Below are 25,097 nucleotides of genomic sequence, written 5' to 3' on the forward strand. Positions count from 1 at the left end.
GTGTCATAAAAGTGACAGAATGCCTTAGTAGTCATGGTCTTGTGAAGGGTTCCCCCAGCAACTCTGTAGTCCCTCAGAAGCCATAGCAGACTGGCAGTCAGAAGGCATATGGCCAAACTCACAGGCTGCCTTCCTCGTCTGACACACAGATTCAACCATGATCTTCTCCTCTTCCCAGGGTGATCATTCTGAAGGGAACCCCCCACACATTAACAAGTGGACTTGCCAGTGTTTGATTTAAAATCTGTCTTACTATATTTTCATTACACATTATATATAAAGTCAAGCAGAGAAACACCTCACCTGCTTCTTCATCTCACTTTCCTCTGCCATTCTCCTTTTTCTTCATCTTAATCCTCTTTGCTGCCCTCAATCCAGGTCTTCTCTGCCAGCCTCTCTGGTAGAATAGAAAGAGCATCAGATTAGTATTTAAAATTTCTGGGTTTTAAACTTGGCTTTGCTACATCCAATCAACATGTGTCTGAGCAAGTCATTGCACTGCTTGGAATTTTAGTTTTCCCACCTTCAAAGCTGTGATATTTGGTCTGTGTCCTGAGTCCTGGCACAGAGTTCTAAAATCCTTGTAGCTTCCTCAGTGGTAGGAGTGAGAAAAGCATCTTTCATATTCATCAAGAGCCCCTTTCCCCATACTTGAGTTTATGCAAATTAGATGGCTCTTAGAGAATGGAGGCTGATTGCCAGAGGAACCAACCATTGTTAAGAGAGTTGTAACTTTCAGTCTTACCACCAGACCTCTGGGGAGAGGAGAAGAACTAAGGATTGACATTGTTCACCAATGGCCAGTGATTTAGTCAATCACACCTATGTAATACAGCCTTCATAAAAACCCTAAATGATAGGGTCTGGAGAGCTTTCATGTTGGTGAACACATCAAGGTGCTGGGAGGGTGGTACGCTTGAAGAGAATGTGGAATTTCTGAGCACGTTCCTACAACATTTCCCTATGCATTCCTTCCATTTGGTTGGTTCTGAGTTATATTCTTTATCATAAACCAGTAACAGGACATAAAGAGCTTTCCTGAGTTCTCTGTGTCATTCCAGCAAATTATTAAACCCAAGGAAGGGGGCATGAGAACCCTTGATTTTTAGCTAGTTGGTCAGAAGCACAAGTGATAGCCTGGGACTTGCAATTGGCATCTGAAGTGGAGTAGCCTTGAGGGACTGAGCATTGTGCTGTGAGATCTGCACTAACTCCAAGTAGTTAGTGTCAGCATTACTTAGTGTGGAAAACTCACATATTTGGTGTCAGATGTGTTGAGAGTAAAAGAAATAGGAGTTTACCTTTAAAAGTGAAGATACATACCAAACTCATCGAGCAAAAAGGCTCAGCTGAGTTAATATATGTAACTCCTGTAAATTACAAGCATTTTATGCATTTAATTCATTCATTTGTTCACTTATTAATTCATTCATTCACTCTTGGTGCTTTTAAACACCAGCTACAAGGGATAATTATAATTAATATTCTAAATGGTCTCCACCTACTTTGGCTGATGGGAAAGATGAACTCCTTTCCAAAGTGATTCACAAGTCATAGAAGAAAAAAGTCCAGAGCTTCAGCCAGAAGCACAGGAGGTGAGAACTAAGAAATTTTCAGGGAAGGAATTTGTGCCTGTGGGTTGGTAGTCTTAGGCACCTGTGTGGTTCTCAGAGCTCTCCTTGGCTCCACCTCATCACGCCATTTTGACAACGGCACTACAGAAGCCCAAACCTCTCTTGCCAGAGCCACCAGGAATCAATCTTGCACAGCCTTGTTATCAACCTTCAGGGCCCTGGGCCCTAGTGAGTTACGTGTAAGAGTAATTAATCTTCTCCATGCTGCAGCCCTTATACGTGGCCAACTGCCACCAAAGCCAAGAGTGATGGTGCAGATTAGTTGTTTAAGTGCAGCCTGGAAGCTGCCTTCTGAGTGAAGTGGTGCTAATCAAACCCTGCACCCTCACCGTAATGGGTCTCTCACAGAATCAAGTGGCTAATTATGGTCTGGCACTATTTTGGAATTTGGTGATTAACTCCAGCAGGGTTGATTAGTTCTTAATGTAGGAACATCTGTTTATTTGGGGGAAGCCCATTTATTAAGAGTTCTCTCTTGATCCTGGGTCTTTTTATATTAATTGAGTCATAAGAAGATTACTTGAAGTTAAAAAAGAATTCCCAACCATTAAGTAAATTGACATTTTTCAACAGCAATTGTTATTTTTATCATTATTGTTGAAAACTCAGATACAGGGAATAAAAAGAATATAGCAAAATTATTTCACGTTATAAACAGAAACATAGGCATATCTGTACTAACTTAAAGTTTCAGATATTAATTTTATCCTTTTAAAATTAGAGTAGAATATCAATGAAATGGTTTCACTTAAATATGATTTTTTCCCTCTCTCTCAACACAAGTAATATAATTTAACTACCTCTGTGGCTAGCATCTATAGTAAATGTACTAATTATGTAAACCATTTCATTATGAACTGAGCAGGGGCCAAGACTTTAGGTGGGGTCATTATTTGAGTTCTTGTGGAAGTTATTAACATTTTTTTCCTGTACCAAATTTACTGCTGTTAAATTTCAAAATCAAATGAAATGAAAAAAACAAGTGGCATGAGATAGGAAAAAATAATATGCCTGGCAAGCAAATATTTTAACAAACTCTTTTTCTACATATGTCCACTGGTCAGTTTTTAATCTATTTATTTATTTTGGGCAAATGTATTGACCAAATTCAGCAGAATCACTGTCACTGTCACTGAAATAGCTCTAAATTTGGGGTGAGGGTGTATGTATGCATGGGAAGAGAGAGTTTTGTTTCCTAACCCCTGTCACAATTATTCAATAATATATTTATTGCAAAAAAAAAAGTTGGAAATACAGAGAAGAAGGAAAAAAAAAAAGGCAAGGTGGAAAAAAAAAAAACTTGCAGTCTGAGCAACATCCAGCTTCATAAGCTTTAAGCTGCTATGACTGAAAGGAGAAGATAACTATAGTGGGAACCCTGCTCCTAGATCAAGGAAGAAAAATTTAAAAACAAGCCAAGAGAAAAGTCCTATAAATGGTCATTTCAAGCAATTTGTATTGAAGAATGATAATTTCTATTTAGCAGTGCTTACTAAGTACCAGGTACTATATGGATATTACTTTATCTTCCCAACCAGCCTGTAATATAGGGACTCTGACTCTCACCATTTTAGAGCTGAGAGTACTGAGGCTTACAGGTGTTAAAGCAACTTGTCTACAATCATTTCAAGGAAGTGGGAAAGGCAGGATACAAATCCATCACTTTGATTAAAGAGACTTTATTATCAACTACCACACTGCTTGCCTTCTTCCAATTTTTAGAAATTCAAAGATATTACAATGACTGGAAAATTCCATGCAAAAATTATGGAGCAGAAGCTCTACAGGTTGACACTGCTCTTAGTTGTAACAATGTGTGAAATTTTTTCTCAGGTAACCTCTCAGACTTGCATTTAAAATGCCAAAAAGGCAAAAAAAGATATACACCATATACCTGTATGCACATCATCAAGGATGGCTTGGAATGACTTTGAAGTGTTTTATTCAATTGTTGAGGAGATCTAAATGTTGGGCTGAAATCACGAAATACTGGCTTCATTGATAATGGTATTGTTGTTAAACCTGAAAACACAGTCTTCATTCACATGAGATGAATAGTTTTACCAGGATGTCACCAGGCAAACAGAATGTATCTTATTTCCTCAATTCTAAAGTGCATTTTTTTTCTCAATTTAACATTTCTGACTTGGCAGTTTATCTTACAATCACTGCCTACTGTTAATTGGGATTTTTCCCCCAAAGCTGATTAAAAATCTGCTGGTAAGTTTGCAATCCAGGAAATATTGTGTTCCTTGGCTCCTCCTCCCAGAAGGTCACCCCCAGTGTTAATGTTATCAGAGAGAGAGAGAGAGAGAATCCCAAATTGGAAAGCCCACCAAAACTGTGGGTCCTTGCTTAAATATCCTTTGGTGACACTAACTCTTAATGCAGAAGTAAGCCGGTATAGATGTATTAACCAGTGTCAGACAATAGTGAATTTTAGTCTGTGAATCTGAATTAAAAATACACAATAACCTCCAATCTGAGGGCAGGAGAAAACCTCTCAATAAATATCAGAAATACCTTTACAGTTTGCTAGGGCAGCAAACCATGTGTCCCTGTGTGTCACATTACAGAACTGACCAGAAATACTCAGAATTGCATACTTCATTATGAGCTTTGATAATCTAAGCTATACATATACAGCTATTTGTTTATAAGATGGGTATATAACAGTATAGACAGTGACCTGAAAATTATGTATAAGTACAGTACAACATTGTATAATGTCACTGATATTCCTAAAATTCCAAAGAATTTGTACCAATTGTAGCCCATTCTACAAAGCAAACACATTTCCTGCATGATCACAGGTACTGCCAAGTAGAGTAGATTTAAAACTAAAATGGCTTACTAGTTTCTAAATAATCCCCTAGGAAACAGTTTAGTCTAGACCATTATCTTGATAGTTCATAATTAGGTTCAATAATAAAGCTTGTTTTGCTGACCTAGGTCAGATCAGCATGTCCACAGCATCTGGGTGCAGTGACCTTGCTTTGAGAGGGTATTGTTAGAAAATCCATTATTATCATCACATACACTTCAGAGAAGTGGCTGTTTTGTGAATTGATGGTGTGATGTTGCCACTTTAGATAAAAGAGTCCATGAATTATTGACTTAATGAGTTAATGTTCCTTGATTTCACAACAAAGTCTTTACAGTCTCCGTGCTATTTACTGAACACACAATCACAGAATATGAAGGAAAGCACAGGTAACAGGCTGTGATGTACATTTAGGAGCCACATCAAATCTGAAAAAGGCATGACCTCACAGAAGTGTCACTATGTCTCTCTCAACGGAATGGCACCTTGGTCAGTGTGTCTCAGGTCAACTCATGGACAGTCACTTGAGGTGGTTTCCTTCCCATTATTTTTGCTGGAGACACAGAGCAGCTAACTGCTGTTCCTTTAGCCCAGAGTTTGTTTTAGGCCTTGGACAAGGCCTTGAGATCAGTCCTGTGTAACCATCGAGGCTGTGTGGTGCGGTCCTTGTTGGGGAAAAGTTCAAAGAGAGTCCATAGAGAAAGGCCAATGCCAGAAACATGCAGTGCCCTGATGCTCACCGTGGCAAAACAGAAGTGGAATTTTCTGATGTGATGGTGGCTTTCTTCAGAGTACATCAAGCATGAGGGAGATGGTGAAAACCCAGGCCCAAAGCAGGTTTACAGGTTTTCCAGAGGAATTGATGTGTGAGTCAGACACATCAATTCAGTGGGCTATTTCTAATTCTGGTTTTGCTACCATTTATCAATGTTTATTATCTACTAAGATTTATGCACAGTATTTCATTCAGTCCTCCCCACAAACTTAAAAAGCAGGTGTAATTTTTTCCCATTTTACAGGTGAAAAAACTGAGGGCCAGAGAGAAGGAATGACTTGCTCACAGCTGCAGAACCAGCAGAGGAAGTCAGGATTCTGAGGGGGTGTGGCTGACTCCCAAGGCTGTATAAATGCTCACTCTGCTCCAAGGTACTGAGGCCTCCTGACTGTGCTTCCTGCCTTGCCTTTCATCTGTATGCTGTTTGTCAGCCCATAAATCTCTTAGTCTATGGGGTATCATTAGTATCATTAATACCTCCTGCTCTCCTCCAAGTCAAGTTAAAATCCACCATACTCAAGATTTCAGTTCTAGCATGACTTTCCATCCTTACCTCCCTCCACCCCTATTTGAGTATCTTTACTTTCAGCTTCTCAGCACACTCTTTGCTTTTTAATTATCAAGACCTTAGTTTAGACCCTTCCTTCCTGTCTCCGTTGAAACGTGGTCTAGTTTTCAAAACAGGTTTTTTTGTGGTTTTGTTTTTATGAAGTCTTTTCAGGTCCTCCACTTCCATTAAAAATTATTTCTTATTCCCTTCTTCAAATCTCATAACACTTTGTGCCCACCTCTGTTAGGGTAACTTATCACAGTCTGATTTGTGATGATTACCTTTGGTTTGTCTAGCTTCCTCTTGTTAGAACTGGGAGCCCTTTTGAGGGCAGGGATCTTGTCTTAGTCATCACCGTATCTCCAAGGCTTAGCATCATTTTTAGAATGTGGGATACGTGATAAATGTTTGTCAGGTGAGTAATTAAGTAAATGAATTATCATAAAGAAATACACAGGTGAAATGAATTAGGTCTTGGTTCAAAGGTACTGCACACAATTTCTTAGAGGAAGGACTACTGTGAAAAAGTAGAGAAAGTTACCCTTCCCCATTTGTCTTTTGTCCCATTTTGTTTACATGTTAGAATTCAGGTATGGGATGGGAGAAAACTTACTGATACGCAACAGATGTTCTTCCCCATCTCACTTACCCTGTTTCCTTCACCTGCCAGGAACTTCAGACAAACTGAGGAAAATCCTTGCTCCATTGTTGGCAAGTAACTTAAGCACCGTAGGTCAGTTTTCTCATCTGTATAATGGGAGTGCAATATTACCTATTATAGTTTGCCTCATTTCTGGTCACATAAAATGTCCCTATTTGTGATTTTTCTTTCATACCTTCACATTTATGGGCTACTCTGTCAGCAAGCCAATACTGTGTTCAGCTACAATCTGTCCTCTTTTAGTGCCATCTGTTAGTCCAAGGTCTATCTGTTAAACTTTCAGAACAAGTCTAACCCTTCTTCTACATAATACTTTTTGAGTGACAAAAATATCCATTAGAGATGCATATGTGTAGATTGTTTGAGACAAAGCCATGCTGATAAGCACTTGGAACCACAGCAAGAATCATTTGGGGAACTTAACGGAGAAGCAGCCCAATTCATGTCTTCATCCCTGACGAGCTGTCTTCTGCTATGAGAGTGAATGTGGTATCAGGGAAGGAAGATAGATTTTCAAGTGAGATGTTTCTGGACTCCTTTTCTGACTCTGCTACTGGATGTAGAGCAAGTCACTTAACTTTCTTGAGCCTCATACTTAAACTACCCTCAAGGGTTGTTTGAAAATTGAAAAATATCAATAGATGCAAAATGCCCAACACACAGAAAATGTTCTAATAACTGTCATTTCTGTTATTCCTCAGTTTCCTATAACCACTTTTTCTTTTAAAAAATAACCAAGGGCTCCAGTTAAAAGAAAGCAGTAACTGTTCTGGTTTTAGCCCCCAACATTGTCCTCCTTTCTCCTTCTCTGCACCACAAAACCACTCTTTAAGGTTGTCTGGACTTGCTCTTCCCCTTCCTTCCTCACTGCCTTGCCCCACATCCTTTTGCATTATACCTGGTGTGTCTCCTATCCCTGATGAAACCCAACCCTTAAAGGTATACCACGACCTCAAAATCTCTGTGCCAAGGAATTCAGTGCTAAATTTAGTGCTCAGCTGCAGCACTTACCCACCCCCAGCACCTCCTTCTAGTTGGCTTCTTAAAACATCTATTTCACTTGTACTGTTTGAAGTGTGTTGTGTTCTAATCTTTTAAGTTTCTTCCAATGCCTTTTGAAAGAAGGCAGGGAATAAATCCTAGTTACTAAGGTCACCGAGACCTATGGCTTCTTCTCAGCTCTCACCCACCTCAGCTCTCCTGATTGTTGACACTGTTGTTAGTTCTGTCCCCTAGAAATGGCCTCCTTGGCCCTGTCTCTCTCACCTGTCTCCACCTCCTTTGCAGCTTCCTTTTCCTGCCCCCAAACAGACACATTTTCCAGCATTTGCCCTGCCTTCTCCTCCCTGGTCTCTCTCCCTTGCTAGACCTGATCACTGCTATGGCTTCAACTTGGACTATAGTGTCAATGATCCTAAATCTGAGTGTTAGTCCAGACTCAAGTCACAGGCCTGCATGGCCAGTAGCCCCTTCAACAGTCCTTCTTGGGAATGCTGTGGATACCCTAGACTCAATAAATCTAAAATTAAGTCACTTATACTGATTTTCCCCCATCCTCATTTTTGTTAATGACATCACTAAATTCCTGGTCCCCAAACTTGGGAGCTCAGAGCCTTCTCAGGCTCCTTGCTGTCCTTTACCGCACAACCTATCAGTAGTCAACCTCTGCCACATCGGCCTCCTCACGGCCCCACATTTGTGCCTTTGTTTCCACTGCCACTGTCCCTGTCCTAACTCAGGTCCTCATTAGTGTTTGCCTGGACTACTGCCACACCTTCCAGGTGGCCACCCTGCTTCTGGTCTCTCCCTACTCCAATACAGTTTTCATATTGTGCCAGTCATCTTCCTGAAATACTCTCTGATCGTGTCATCCCTTGTCCTGATTCCTCTGATATCTCCCCAGTGCCTATAGAACAACGGCCAGATGCTGTAGCATGCCAGTGAAGACACTCTGGGATTTGGGCCCATGCCCATCTTGCTTACTCCCTTCTATTCCCTTTTCCTTCCAGTCCCAGAACCTCCGTGTCCTTTCTCTCTCTCTTGCCTTGATTCATGCCCTTCTTCATCAAAACTTAACCTAGTTTTCAGATGCTTCCCCACCTAAGAAGTCTTTCCCAGTCTCTCTGGCCAGAACTCATCTTTCTTCTCTGTATTTTGTTAACGCTTGGTTATTATTTGATATAGGTCATAGAAGGAATTCATATTTTTAAACATTCCTATATGCTCAGCTAAGCGGTTTACATGTTTGTCCTTTTCAGTTCTCACAGTAATTCTATAAAATGGGGAAACTGGGGCTCATAGAGATTAATTAATTTAGCCTAGGTCATGTGGGCAGTGAGGAACAGTATTTCCTCAGACCTTATTCCCCATACTCTTCACCATACCAAATCACCTCACCTTTCTGAGGACAAAGAGCCACAAAAATCTAAGGGAACTGATGTGACCATTTAACAGTGACAAAGCAGCTCTGACTTTGGACTGCCCTAGTCCTAGTTTTTTATTTGGCTTTTCTCCTTTCAGACCCTTTTCTGATATTTGGTTACTGTTGCCTTTTAAAAGTTTCATTATTATGCATAATGTATTCATTGAAGGGCAGCATTTCCTGTAATTTATGTCTCTTCATTTTACTACTCAGCAATTCCTCAGTATTTAACCTCATAAATTTCCAGTTATTGTCCTATATTTACACATTGCATCTGCTGGAGAAGTCTGTGCAATTTAATACTGTGTGGAATCCAAAGGGACATTTACAAAGAGGGCAAGCCCACAGCTTACCCATCTCCTCAAAAAGTCAGATTGCTCCTGATCAAAAGCAAATAATCTCACCTCTTCTACCCTTCTTGTATTTATCTTATTAAATAACAGAAGAGCTTGATTCCCTTGACTTTTTGAAATTATCCCCAGCCTGTTCCTGGGAGCCTGGGCTGCTGGCCTCAAAGCCGCTTTGTGGCCACGATGCATTTTGCATGCTGCACCTCTCCATCAGCCTGCCCCACTGCCTGTTCCTCCCACTCTGAAAGGCCAAACAGGACTAAAACCCCACCTCATCTGGCTCTCAGCTCCCTTTGTTCCTCTTAGATTGTTCTGCAATTGCCCTAAGGCCAAAAGATCTTTGGGGCAGTGGCCCTGTTTGGTGTTTGGCACAATTTCATTTACTGAACATCTCTATGTACATTTATGATGCCATATAACTAATAATAAAAACAGGACAGCCTAGGGCATCATTTTTTATTGTCAGCTCCGCAGCAGCTGTGGGGGATGGGAAGGCGAAGGACAGAGAGCAGGAAGGTTCAGGACTTATCAATACAGGATGGCCCTTGCTGTGCCTGGTCTGCTCAGTCACATCCCCTTCCAAAGGGCTGTGATAGTGATCTGAGCCTTGTCCAGACCCTCTCACAGAGCCACAATAGAACAGACCAGAATGAAACTTTGGGTGTGCTGTGGGGGAGCTGCTTGGGTTGTGCACCCCACTATTTTTCAAGTGGCATGTTTGCCCATCTCAAAGTGGGTGCAAAATGGACGGCGGCAGAGCTCACACTGTTCATCACTGCCTGTTGCTAAATTGATGCAGCTCTCCTTGGACACCATCAGCTGTGCAGTAATCCATATTGATGGCTGGGCTTTCGAGCAGCCGTTTGTATGCTCTGCATCCCTCTATGACTGTCTGCTCTTTGTGGACGTGGCCTGGGTGGTATATGCCCCTAGACTTGGGCTTCAGCATGTTGAAAAGGCCATTACAGGGTTTTTGAGGCAAAAATTCCTTCCAGGAAAGGCATTATCAGGAGGCAGCATAGAATAATGGAAAAAGCCCTGACTCTGAAATTAAGTGGCCTGACTTCATGTTTCAGGTCTGCCCTTTTCTATCTGTGTGGCCTTGGGTAAATCACTCAACCTCTCCGGACCTCAGTTTTCCTTTCTGCAAGTAGGGAGAAAAGAATAAGTCTCTACCTCGCAAGATTGTTAAAAAAAATCCTGTATAATTTCTTTGTATATGAAAAAATATATGCAGATATATATTTCATTTGCTGAAAAGTGCTCTCAAAAGTCATTAGTATTGGTACTATAGTCAAATATTTTATAAAGAAAAGAAAGTACAGAGGGAACTCTCTATGTTATGTGCGTTACTATCGAGGTGTAGAAAGCCAGTGGTAAATGCTGAAACCTGTACTAAAGAGTGGAGGAGAAATAAACTGCTCACTTCCATTCTAGATGATGTCTCACTATTTCAGATGCCTTGGTTGATCTGGAACACTTGGCACGGTTCTGCCACAAGTGTAATTACTGGCAGCATCTGCTTCAGAAAGAGCAAGTGAACCCATTCTAAGCTTAAAATAAAAATCAATGCTGATTTTCACATCTATTCAGAGTGTGTGGTTTGTAAACAGTTAAAGGAGCTTATTCTGTGGGGATGCATGGATTAAAAACTGAGTGCACACGGGTGGGATGCACTGGAAAAATGGATTCTGTCCACCTGATTGGCACTGACCATGGAAACATGTGGTTAGCTGGAAGCAGCCTCTGAATTTGCCAGAGCCAAAAGGGGCTGAATCTAGTTTCCAAAATGTGTGTCAGTGAAGAACAGGTTCATCTGAGGTATTTAGTCATGGTGCCCAAGCAAAGGCTAACTCAACACAAAATGGAAAGTGGACTTACTGCCTGGGATAAGGGCCAGCTTGCAGCCTCTTCTGAAATTTGTGTAATGATCTTAGCTGCTTCTGCCGCACATGCTGTTTGTGAAGGGACTGATTCCCATCATCCCTTAAAAGCATCTCTTCTTTGCTGTATGTAAACCCTCATCAGCACATTGCGCATGTTATTTTGGGGGTTATTACAGGTGAGTTAACCTTCATCTCTGAGCTGCACGTGCCAAATGCTGCGCAGAGCCCTGCAGAGGAAAGAGGCCAATTTCCCTTGTATGTTCTGAAGACCCTAATAGACATTTTCAAAAACAGAAGGTTGATAAAGAAGAAAGAGATGGTCTGTTCTAGGGGAATACTTTCTTTTATTCAACAAGGAATATGCCCTGTAGTACTCTTTTGACTTGCCAGTCTGCTAATTTTAACAAAAAGTCAGGCAAGCAATGTAGCTGTCTACCTTTCTCTACAAACTGAGAAATCCATTTGGCCTATAAAAGTGATAAGATCCACCATAAGGGAGGTGTTTCCTTAACTGCAGGCAAAGGAAGAGGAGGGAGCTGCTTGAGATTTGTTTTTGCCTCTTCTCTGTTGATCGTGACTCCCCGTTTTTGTGTATTGGAAGGTGTGTCTACCCACTGACCCCCAAACCCAGTATTTAAGGTTTTTTCCCCTCATTAGCAGGAAGGAAGGGGATCAAGGCAGACACACAGCCATTTATCTTGTTCAAGTGTGGCCTTCTTTGTAAATGAAAGAGGCCAATCAATAGGGCAATAAGGAAGGAGGACAAGTAGCTGGGAGGGACCCATCACTGGTGAGGTCTAGTCACAGCCGGGGCTGTGCATACTCCATCCCAGATTTGCAACTCATTAGCACTCCAGAGAGGAAAACCAGAGGTTTGCTTTTTAAATTAGCTCTCTATTAAACAGAACAGTGAGTATTTTCACACTAGGTTCTGTAGAGTAAAATGAACACATTAGTTTAATGTCTAGAGTTACTGAAATCAGAACTGGTGTACAGGAGCCCTCCACTAGGAGGCAGTGCTGGGGAGAGGAAGTCACAGACCAGGAATCAGGCAGGCTGGGGCTCCAATCCAGATTTTGCCTCTTACCAGCTCTGTCAAAGTGGACAGTCACTTTGCTTCTCTGTCCTTGTTTCCTCATCTGCACATTGGGATGAGAACAGACTCACAGGGCAGGTTGGGAGACTGACAAAATACCATTCATGCTAAGCGCAGACACATAGAGCAAGTGCTCAAAAATGGGAGCTTTTGTTCGTGTTATTATATGGAAACTGAGCTGCTAGGAGTGTGTGGAGAGAAAAAAGACCACTCTATGAGAATGGCCCCTCGAGGCTGTCCTGTCATATTGGTATATCTGCACTTTCTTTAAGGAGGCACCATTTCCTGGACTGTGACCTCATCATGAAGAGTGAAGTATGATTAGGAGTTGGATGGATGTGACATGCAAGAATGTGAAGAACTAAATATCACCATGGTGAATCCCCAGTGTTTTGATCACATAATTTTTCACAGGAACAGAACTCTAGTGCACACACAGCCTCATCCACTCATTTTGTGGAAACTCTCAGAGAGGTTAAGTGACTTGCCCAAGGTTACATGTTCAGTTAGTGGATTGAGATTGTATTTCTCTTTCACTCTACTTAGGTAATTTTCCAAAACTCTTTATAAAAGAGTATATTAATATTAAGAAGGAATTAAATGGTCTTTCAAGCAACCACAGGAATATTCAAATGTCTTAAAGAAAGAGAGCATAATCTGTGGTTCCTCATTTGAGAGTTCTGGCCAAGAACCCATTAGAATTCTGTCCTAAGACTCAAGCTTGTGTTCCATACTCAGGTCTCTGCACTCTAGCCAGGCTGCAGCCTTAGGGTTCCCATAGTCATCTCTGTTGCCTTTACATCCAATGTAGTGTCTGTGGGGTTCAAATCAGAGTGACACTCTCTCCACATACCCCAGGCTACCTGTGTGTCAGAGCTCTGTGGGTCACCCATGGAGGCCCTGGTAGACTCTAAGTATTATATTTCATTTCCTCAGCAGAATGTCCTCACAACACTGAATATTCTGGAAGAAAAAAATTCTTCAGCAAGCAATATCCAGGTGGGAGTTGTGTATCTGAAGGAGGGATGTCATTTACATCCCTACTCTTGGCGATGACAAAATTGCACAATTACTCCTGCTGGCCCGCCCTACTTGCAACCTCTTCCCTACATGTTATGGGTTCTTTAGGTGGCATCAGCCCAGGAGTCTGTCTACAACATAACTGTATGCATAAAAAATGCAATGGAAATGTAGGCATAAATACACCCTGAGTCTATTTTTACTGTAAGTACTATTTATAATTTATAAGACATATGATTCTAGAAATATATGATACAACTTCCAATGTGATAAGAAGGTAGTTTAATGTATTGCAATGAAGAGACTATGGGTTTAGGGTCCAAAGAGACAAAGACTCAAGTTGGTTTTGCCACTTTACCAGCTGTGTCCCCAGACAAATGACTCAACATCACCAAGCTTTAGTTTCTCCCTTCTTACCTTATAGACTTGTGTGAGTTTTAGAGGTATGTGTTAAATACTAGAACTAAAATTAGATGATAAATAAATGCCAGTGATAATTTAAGTCAGGGTTTTCTATTGGGATAACATTCTAATGAGAAATATTTGTCCTTGACATTTTTGAGTATTGAAATAACTGGCAACACAGAAATACTTTGGATGAGCCATTGCAGACTTAGGAAGTGAGGTACTGGCTCAGAGTCTTTTATTTATGTACTACCTGGTTAAAGACATAAAATAGGGGTTGATAAAAGCTAGATATTCAAATATAATAAACGTGATTTTCCCATCTTCTGTGGATTCAAAAACATAAGATAGATTTTATTTTATTATTATTATTTCACTAGAGATTACTGGGTCTAACTGTTGCAGACTCTAGCTTTGCACATTAAGATTCTTGCCATAATTTCATTTGCATATGGCTCCCAATCATAGCCCCATACACACAAAGAGAAAGAATCTTACTTCCAGAAATGGCACATGTTTTTCCTAAGCCCCTTTCTTCCCTCATCAGCACCAGATCCCAGAGATCAGACCTCGACCACTGAAGACTGTGGAATCAACTCTACACACTGAGCCTTGGCTGCAGGATCCTTGTGCAGATGAAGATGTCAAAAGGCAATCTGCAGTGAGAATGACAGTGTGATTAACCAGAATGAGGCCTAAGTCAGAAGAAGCACGGACCACTGGGAAATTAAGGCACCAATTTTCACCGTCAAGATCAGCTGTGATAGGGTGGTATATCCTAGCAACAGCAGAAGTCTTAACCTTGCCATCACAGCAAAACTAATTTTGTGGTGTTATCCGTTTATATCTTTTAATCCAAAAAGTCTTTAAACAGAAAGTAAATACTCACACATTTCTTTCCCTAGGTCTGCCTTTTGCCTCTAATTGAGAAATCCTTAATTCAAACGATTTAAAAGGTTACTGAGTGTTAACATAAATTTCATTTGCTTTTATTCTTGATGCAACTGTGGGATACTTCATGGAGAAAGCAAGAGGGATGGTACTAGTTAACATTAACAACATTCATGCAGAAAATAATACTTAAAATCACCTAACTGTATCTTAAACCAAACATACCATATTTTATTATCTAGCTGAACAGTGTTATGGCATGCCCAGTTACTATGTTGATCCAGATTTACCATAAGGCAGCGTAATCACTTAAAACATAACTTCACATAAAGTGGCTACCAATAAGGATGGAGGCTTCTTTGTCCCTCAACAGCAGTGTTTTATAGTGACTTAACTGATATATTTATATTTATAAAAATAAGCATCATAGAACTCTAGCTGCCAGATTTGGTCCCAAGACAAGATAAATCAGCGATTTCATACACAGTATCAAACTGTCAGAACATGTCGTTTCTCTTTTGAAAAATAAGCAAAAATAAAATTGCTCTTCAATGAGCCTGATCCTCCAATTAAAGATAAAACTGTGCTAGAGGCCAAAATCATTCTGCATATCCCTATATTTCTGGTTAAGAAACAACCCCACCCCCCACCCCAATTCTCTAAGCTGCTCCAGATATTAAGAAATCCTCCCTGAAGTAGCCTGTTTTGTTCAGCCCTCCAAAGCAAGGCCTAGTACTCACCTGAGAGCTAAGTTTTGTGTGTGGGACCTAGTGATGGGAAGGAGAAGGGCAGAGAGGAGGGAAAGCAATCACAGCCAGGGAGGTAAGAGAAGAACAGGGACCAAGTGGAATCAAGAATGCCACAGGAGAAGACAGATTTAAGACAGAGCTGGTGTTGAATGCAGCCTGGATATTATGAGGCATGTAGACTAAGGGAAGTTTAATGAATTTGGAAGTCACCAGTAATCTTGAGGATATCTCTTCTTGTGGCTGGAAAAAGGCAAAGTATGGGGATTAAGGAATGAAAAGGCTAGTGGTAAAAGAAAAGAAAAGGCCCACAGTAGCTCATCCAAGTATTCAAAACTCCACCCACTAGGGAGAACAGAGACCTCCATGGTGTTTTTGCAGGATGTTAGAAAGCTGACTAATCGCCTGTCCAATGTGTCCAATGTGCCTAGCAGATTCCCTAATGAAGGAGAAGAGTAAATTCTCATATTAAGTGATGGGAAATCCTCTCTATCCCAGAAATTCATTCTTGGGATAGTATGATAGATAGTCTACAACCCAACTCTCATGCCAATTCCCTAGGAGGGAGAAGAGGTTGGCAGAGAAATCCCAGAGCAAGGAACAGAATGATGGATCTGTTTGCATGTTTCCCTAAAATTCAGGGAAAGACTCAGATTCAATTAAAGATTGGACTTTGAATACAGGAGAAGGCTTCTCCCACTATTTGGGTACCTGGGGGAGGTATTTTCCTGGCAAGGGGTAATGTGAATTTTGCACACTAGTGGCTTTTATCCTCTCTGGTCTTTGTGGCCTTCGTAAGGACTAAGGGCCTGCTCAGAGCTCTCTAGAAAGTCTTAGGATTTTACACAGGATTTCCACTGCAAGATTGCTGATGTCTCCTGTTTGCCAATGCTGCTGTAGTCATTGCTGTTCTTATACGTATGAAGATGTGTCTTGAAAATCTGAAGCCTTCCCAGAGGCCCTCTTACTTCCAGACATCCATGATCTCAGCCTGTTACTCCATCAACTGTGCGTAGATCTTACGTCTGAGGATCAACTTTAGCATTTCTCAGGCTCTGCTGTTGCTGAGCTGTTCTTGCTAAAAATAAGCTGCATTTCTTCACTCTGCTGCCTGCCAAATTAGACTGGCAGCTGCCCTGGTCTCCCCTTCCCCACAGCTTCCTGCTTCATATCATTGTGCATTCTGCATAAAATACTTTTTTACTCCTTGCCCCACTCAGAGCCTGTCAATCACTCACTTTACTTTCACCTTCTTTCCTCCTCTCTCATGGAAGCAGTATTGTGAATGTTTCATGCACAGATTTGGGGTCAGACTGCCTGGACTGAATCCCAGCTCCTATGCTTATTAGCTGTGTGACCTCAAATGAGTCACTTAATCTCTCTGTGCCTTTTTCAGACCAGTCTTTAAAAAAACTTCCTGCATGACTACTTTAATCAAACTTTTGATGTCTGAATTGTAGGAAACCAAGTAAAAAATATCCTCTACAAAACAATCTCTTTGTAAGACTTAATTCCATCTGGCTGTGCTATCCATGATGGCCATTACCACTGTTTTGTTTGTTTGTGTATTTGCCAGCCTTTCTGATGAGTTTCTTCATCAATCTACTATTGTTGGATTGATTGTTCTATAGTTCATGTTTATGCAGCATATTGAGATAGTCCTTCGCTGTTTGGCAAGAGTGCTTTCACACACAGAATTTCACTAGATCCTCAACAGTCTTGTGAGTTGAAAATCATGATGAGTATTATCTGCATTTTCTTAACGATCAACTCAGTTCAGAGGGAATCCTCTTTCCCCAAGGTCAGGTGCATAGCTAGTGGCAGTTGGTACTCCGTACATTGCAACAGCTGTCATATTAAAATAAACAACAGAGATTTCACTCCCACTTACAACTTGAAATGTCTGTTGGCTCTTAGTAATTCTCCCAATGATTTTGCAATCAGGTTTGGTTATATTTTGATTCATTCCTTGGAAAGTTTCCAACAAGGATGGTAAACGTCAGCCCCTGTCAAAAGAATGGCCAGTTTGATGCAAAGTGATGTGTGAGCACCAAGAGGATGCTGTTAATTGATTTGTCAATGCCCCTAAGTGTGAACAGGTGTGATGAAGTGTAAAGAAGTATGTGATGCGGATGTAGCAGAGCTGTCACATAGAGAGGACTCTGACTATTAGAGGAGATGACTCCTCCACTACTGTCTATCTTCCTGTCCAAACACCTGTCCCAAACCATCCTGTCTGGGCAACTTCAGGGGCCTTAGGCCATGTGCAAAGAGGCATGTCCCATCTTAAGGCACACCTGAGGAGGGTGGACATATATGACTACTTTGGGACTTGGAGGTGGATTTTCCTATAGGAAAGGCATCATCTCTGACCTATAGGGCACACATCATTTCTAGGAGTAGGATTTTTTTATAACTAAAAAAGTACATCCAAACCAAAATCCATTTTTAAATTAAGAAACCTGCACCTAGAAAGCCCTTCAGTCAGTTATAAAATGCAGCCACATTTAAAAGCCAGGTAGGTTTAGAAAAGAAGAGCATACCCAAGCAGCTGAGACAAGATAGTAACAAGAACACATCTGCAAAGGGGAAGAGGAGTAGTTGTGTAAATGTCTGAGCAAAGTCGTGTTGCCCATCACCCCTTGCCCTCTTCTAGATGCCTCGGGTTACCTGCAGGCTGTTTCCTCCTCTCTCCTAACCAATGAAAGCTGAGCAAGTCAGAATATCATCAGCCTGGTCCTCTGTGCTATGACTTTTGCAGTTGGATAGTCTCTCTGTCTGAGAGTAGAAATGTCAGATCCAGTACCCAATACCTTTCTGCATATGGTACCCTTTTGTGCCTGGGGCTTTGGTTGTTGGGGTTCTTCTGCATTTCTCTAAGGCACTGATACTCTGTGGCAGAGGGAATCTGTAGGGGGTCTCCAGGAGCAAAGGCTAAGAATCTGATGTACAAGATGCTAATCAGGGGTCAACACCTATAGAAGAGGGGAAGAAACAGATTGACAGATGGAAAAATAGAACTGTGATACAGCAAAGCTTTGGCCAACCCAGTGGGGAACTCTGGAATGGATATGGCCTTTCAGTGTTATCAGAGGGTGAGAGATTTGTCCTGGCCTGCAGGAGACTCTCCTTCTTTCAGCACTACAAAATCCACATTCCAGGAACCCAGCTGGGCTGCTCATTAGTTATGTGGTCTTGAGTGAGTCAATTTCTGAAGCCTCAGTTTCCTATCTTGTCAAATTATTGTGAAGATTCAATGAGATGCTATATATGTAGTATCGGTACAGAGTAGGTTCTCGTTAAGGATGAGTCAACATTAATTTTAAGTGAAAATCTCCCAACTTGGTAAATGGGAGAGAAAAGCCGCCCGAAGCAGCCCGCACTCTGATTAGTCTCCTGCCTCCTCACACTTGCTCTTAAATCCCCTTTTTAAAGTGCCCTCTCACCTTCACCTGCTTGCTGGATAGTTTCCACATCTGTGCAATCAGATGAAAGCAACAGTCCCTGACAACCAAGAATTCTGAAATACCCAACAGCAGCCGTAAGAGAAGGGCTTTTACCTGGGGGCTGTCTGCTCTTGTGAAAATCTGAGAGTCAAAGAGGGCCTGTGAGGCATCAACAGTCTGTGTTCAGCAAGGTCCCTGCAATTCTGAACTGTGGGCAAGGAAAGGGTAATGCTGACTGCGCTTGAAAAAGTGCAGTGGAAGGCAAACAAATAAATGATTTAAGGTTTTGGAAGAAAGACTTTTGAAGAAAGCTTGACCTTAACCTCTGGAGCTTAGAGCAAAGCTCTACTGAGTGAAGGTGGTTTGCAGTGGTAAATTGGTCTGGACAAAACACATAGAGAGTCATTATGAGAGGAGGAAACCCCCTTCACCTTGTTGGGGCAGGGGCTGCTGCTAAGACATGTCCTTAAAGGGAAGCCTGCTGGGAGGAATTGGGCTGAATTCAAGGACAATAGCAATGCTCATTAGGGCCAGAAAGCCAGGGGCTATGATATTGGGGCCAGCTTACCAGACAATTTCAAGAGCTGTTTGCCTATGGCTGGTTGGCTTAGTTGGATAGAGTAGGGCAGTAATGAGGCCAAGGGCATGAGGCAGAATTCCTGTACAGAGCAGCTAGCTTTATACTTTTCCACTGCAATGGATTTCACCACTAAGCTAGACCATGAAGCTCACACACATGTGGTTACTTGTTACCTGTGTTGCCTCAAATTTACTCTCTGGAGATTACACTAAATCCTTAGCAAATGTTGAGATATGCTTTTTTTTTTTTTTTTTTGGAGTCTCCACCAGTGGTCTAGCCTAGTGGTAAGACATTAATTTCTTCTCACCTTTATTTATTCCGTCAGTCAACACATATTCTAATGCTACCTCTAAGGAGGTATTGGGATAAGTGCTCTGGATACTGTGGTAAACAAGGAAAATGAAGATCTATCATTGAAGAAACAGGAAATTCAACACAAGAGAGAGAGTACCCAGCTTAATGGGATGCCAGTCCCAGGATGACAACTGACAGCCAGGGGGGAAAAAATGATCCCTGATTAGGAAAAAAGGACAGAAATCTATAGAGAAAGACCTCCAAGAAAAATAAAATAAACTGTTGGGGAAACAACCTGAGTGTCCAGCGATGGATGAATAAAGAAATATTATTTCATTAAAATAAAAAAGAAACTGTTGGGCTGTGAAAAACATCTGAAAGTATAGAAATAAAATCTTCACTTTTGTTGATAAATTTGGGGTCAATAAGTGATACATACATGGAAAATTGAGAAAATGAAGAAATAAGATAATAATTCCAGAGAATATAAAAAATTGTATGAAAAAAGAAATGAAATCATAGTACAAGTACAGGAGTTAAAAGAAGCTGCATATGGGGAGTTGAAGTTGGGAATGTACAGTGGGGAGGAGCAAGGGACTGCTCATTTTCATTATAAATCTAGTGTTATTTGATATTTTAAACTGTACACTTATAACAGAAAATGTTTTAATTTTTGAAAATACTATGGGTCTGAAAGCAAGGTTTAGCAGGCATTTAAAAATCTCAAAAATACACAGATATAAGACTATTCAGTGATGAACAAAGTCTGTAACAGTGAAAACCATTAACCACTTAAATATTTGTCAATAGTGGATTGGTTAAATAAATATCAGTAAAGCCATAAAATAAATGGACTATATCACAGCCTTTGAAAATAAAGGGTAGGTTGATACATATTGATATGGAAAGATCTCTCCATATATTTTTAAGTGAAAAGGTCAAGTTGCAGAAAAGCATTTACCAAAGTATGCATATATATACACATAGATGTGTGCATGTATTTATGTCTGTGCATGTGTTTGTACTACATAAGAAAATGTATGGAATGACACAAAATAAACCATTAATTGTGGCTACCTCAAGGGAATGATTGGAGCCAGGTCATGAGGACTTTCACTTTTTCTCTCTAAATATTTATTATCTATATTTTTACAAGTAAGTCCAACTTCTTCTATTAAAGATAAAATCCACAAAGAACATATTTTTTAACTAAAATATAGAGAAGAGGTTCACCCAATGCATCTGATTTTAGGACGCTCATAAGCAGGCAGGGTGACAGTGAGCAGAAGGCATGTGGAACACTGGGAGACAGCACAGTTCAGGCAAAGGATATGAGGACCTGAAACAGGACATTAGTGAAGAGGATGGAAAAAGAGGAGCTATTCTGAGTTAGAAAAGGTGTGACATAGGCTTTGTATCAATTTCCTACCAATTAAGAGGGATTTGCTTTGATAATTTGTAATAGAAAGAAATGGAGAGATGGCCAGGATCCAGAACTCCCCAAACTGTGAACACCCCTGTTTAAGTCCCTAGGGTGTCTATGCCCAGAGAATAAGGAGAATAAGTCTGGCTGCTGACCAAAGTTTGGTATCAAGCGGCTCTGATTCCCATATTCCAATGGGAAGCCTTTGTGCAGCAACTGTACATTAGCCCTAGTGGTCTGTGGTCTTTACTAGAGCTAGGCTCCCCTTTGGTCTTGGTCAGTATCTTCAAGATTTTTCCATATCTATGGTAAGAAGAAGCAAAGGAAGGCAATTCAAACTGCAAAGCAAGTGCATGTGGAGAAGGGTAGGCATTTACAACCCAAATTGGCTATGCCTGCTTTTGTGTTCTGAAGGTGCCCAGTGATGGATGGGGCTGTAGAGAAGAGTATGGGGGTGAGGTGACATAAGCCATGTCTGTGTGGAATGTTAGCTCCCTTCCCACTGCAGAGACAGGTGGAGGAGGAGGAGAAGTAGAAGCCTAGAGAAACTGCCCTCCCATCTCACAGAGCTATTAACAACCTTTGTTACACAAATGGACGCCCAGAGCTGGGTTTGGAAGGAGGAGCAGAATGAGCAAGTTTATGAAGGACTAAAGCCTGAATTGGTAGAAAGAATGAAGGACAATACCTGAATTAAAATATCTGCTATTTAATTCTAAGCTGTTTGTCTAATTGTGACATAAACTGCCTCCTTCTCTATATATTTAGTAAAATCTGTTACACACACCACAGCCTTATGACTGTGGGTTTGGGAGTGGGCATAGATAAATGGAATGGATAACTACTATATCTAGGGAAAAAATACAAAATAACGATGGCCTATTAAGGACAACAAGACAGGCAATCCAAGCTGGGGATTAGGTTAATTTCATCATTAAATCTCAAAAGAGAGGACAACTCACTCTAATATGTAGGGTAAATGGTGACAAAATTGTTAAGGCACCTGGAACATGCAGTCCATAGGATCAACCCTCTGGAGCATGAAGTAGAGCAGAGAGAGGTAAGAAATGTATCTAAAGAGCAAACAGAGACTTCCCAGCACACACAGCCACCCCATCTTCAAGAAGAAGCAGGGAAATGCAATTCTCTTGTATGCCCTGAAGGGGAAAAATGAAAACATTTGGTGAATAGCGTAAGTGACAACCACAATATGTTCACTGATTGAGGAAATTTCTTGGACTATTTAGAGATCACCACAAAAATAATGGGGATTCTGTGAGTTGGGGGCTACTATTACAAAATCCTCCTTAACCAAACACTGTACATGTTTTCAGTGCATTATTCACTCCTCCAAAATGCCCAGTGAGATAGGAGTCCCATTCCCTTATGACCTTGTACCCTGACTGTCATGGAAGCAGGATAATTTACCTACCTGGGTGTTTTTGAGAAGTGGTAATATAAAAAGGGAGCTTTCTTATATCTTTCATATTTATAAAATGCTTTGAAATTTAACAAGCTTATTTATAAGCCTTGTCTCATTTTGAACTTAAAATGATCCCATGAGGTATTATTTCTATCTCTTAGGTATGGGAAATGTCTCTGAGAGAGGTGAAGTGTCCATAGAGATAGAGTGAGTTAGCAACTTTAACAAGTTTTTACTAAGCCAGACCCCATACCAGGTTCCAGTGGCACAGCTATGAAGAACATCAGACCCTTTGCCACCTGAGCCTCCCTGACTTGTGGCCATAGGGGCTGCTTTCCTTTGGGGATGAAAAAATCTGGCACAGCTTCCACAGTCTCAAACAGTGCTCAAGCAGATGGTTGTCTGGTGCAGCTGCTACCTGGGTGCTTGTGGATGTCCCATGCTGGGATCCACTGAGGACAGTCTTGGTGCCTGAAAGCCTGAGTCCAGCTGGGTCTTATCCTAGCTTGTTTTGATTTGGCTCTCCAGGTGGGAGAGCTCCTGGGAACTACTGATTCTAAAATATAAGCATAATGGTTGCTTTGGGGATTATGCCCTACTAGATCCACCAACCAAACCTCTGATCTGAACAAACTGCATGGGAAATGACTGCAAAGTTCAGCAGGTCATGGAGATCTAGATACAAACAGAGGAAACTTTTCTCTCTTCTCTTTTTTTTTAAATCTTGGATGGGCCCTAAATGGAGAAGGTTTTCTATCTTCCAGGCTTTACCCAGAGGTATTCACAGACCAAAAACTGCCAGGAGAAGAAAAATCATCCCCCAAGGAAAAACTGCAGGGGTAGAAGAATCTCTCTTCTCACATTTTGCAGTCTCTGTGCTCCCCCATCCCCAGAGGAGAGGACCACCAGGACAGAATTCATTTCTGTTGTACAGATGAAAATCCAACCAAGGCTCAGAAGCTTCAGTGAGCCATGCTGATTGGTCAGTTGCCTATAGAACTGGGGGGTCCATCCTGATAGCCTTGCCCAGGGAACTTGCTCAGTGTGTGCTCTTTGGATGGCCTTAGTGTGAGTCCTGGATCTGCCTCTAGTGTCCATGTGACCTTGGCAAATTGCTCATCTTTTCTCTGATTCAGTTCAGGGTGGGAACCAAAAGAGAGATAATGATAATAGAACTTACCTCCCAGGTAATACATGATAATCTATCAATAACTGTTAACTACTACTACTACTACTACTACTGTTGTTGTTGTTGTTGTTGTTTTATTGCAGAGAGAGCATCCTAGCCCCAGCATGTTTCCAAAATAAAATTATTCTAATTTCTGAAAGGTGTTCCACCTCCAGAGAAAGCATAGAGAGCCATAAGAAGTTAACTGTCAGCTGTTCTCCCTGCCTAGGAGAACACGGACTGTTTTAAGATATATCAACTGTTTACAGGAGAGGTTATGTGGCCTAGGAGAAGAACAAGGCTTTTGTGCACAAGCTATGAACCCAGGCTCTGCTCCTCACCACCTTTGTTAGCTGAGCAGACTCTCCAAATCTCTCCAAGCCTCATTTCCTCACCTATAGGCCAGGGACAATATGTAACCCCAAGTCTATTTGTGTGGATGAGAAATAATATATACAAAGAGTCTTTATGGTGCTTGGCTTATAGTAGGCTCTCAATAAATTATAACTAGTATTTTGATTCTTCTTACTCCATCTGATCAATAGCTAATCCTTATGATTCATGACATAGAAGCTCACATACATGCACGCACACACAACTCACATATTTCCCTCTTAGGCCTAGAATGGCTTTTGAGTGTGATCACCTTTTCTTAGCAGAAATAAAGATCTTAAAAGCAATGAGGGATAGATGAAGGAACTGACATGGAAGAGTAAAACAGAAGAATAACCATAATGCCTAATGATTGCATTGTACACTACAGTTTACAAACCATAAATTTCACCAAACTTGCCTCAGGTCACATTTTAAGCAGTGACTTAAATCAACCCCTCAAGTAAAGACTATGTTCCAAACCAGCAGCCTTCACTGTAGAACATAAGCAATTTCACAAATGTTCTCTCTTTATCCCTTGGTTAATTTCTTTGTGCCCCTAGACAGTTGGGCAAAGATTATAGTTTGCACCCCTGGACCTCCATTCCAAGTATCAGCCTTGATACTTGGATACTTGGATAAATCTTAAACTAAACTGTAGTCTCAAAGCCTCTTAAGTAAATAGACAGAATCCAATCATCCAACCATAACATGATGGTGTTTTACCTTACTTTTAACCTTGTTGTAGAGTTGGTCTCAGATACCAAATACATGAGACATTAAAAAATAGGACAAGTAAAAATTGATTCCTAATCATTATACTACCTCTTGGACTATTTGCCTTCCTTTTAAAGTAAATTCAGATTAAGACTAATTTACATTGATTTTTTAAATCTAAATTGCACATTTCTCTAATTACTTTCAAAACACAAGACCAAGGTTTATATGACTGTTTAAGCCTTTTGGAGAGCTTAAGTGAATAGCATTTATGGGTGACCCCAGTCTGCACCAAGAAGGTCTTATTTCTTTCAGTGCTCTATTTCATTTGATGTGGTTGGTGCCTTAAGAAATAGGGAGTCCACTTTATACATGTATTATCTGAGACCCTGTCTTCCCTCATGCCCCACACCA

General features: G+C 41.0%; 1 long non-coding RNA gene across 1 annotated transcript in view; it reads right to left on the reverse strand.

The window, feature by feature from the left end:
* Positions 1 to 330: 330 nt before the first annotated feature.
* The window catches only part of LOC140696786 (uncharacterized), a 243,298-nt gene continuing 218,531 nt past the window's right edge, over positions 331 to 25,097 (reverse strand). Inside the window, exon 3 of the long non-coding RNA XR_012073296.1 lies at positions 331 to 397. This is a non-coding gene — a long non-coding RNA (uncharacterized lncRNA). The remainder of the gene's footprint in view (positions 398 to 25,097) is intronic.

The sequence above is a fragment of the Vicugna pacos genome, chromosome 6, assembly GCF_048564905.1.
Source record: "Vicugna pacos chromosome 6, VicPac4, whole genome shotgun sequence".
In the NCBI taxonomy this organism is placed as follows: Eukaryota; Metazoa; Chordata; class Mammalia; order Artiodactyla; family Camelidae; genus Vicugna; species Vicugna pacos.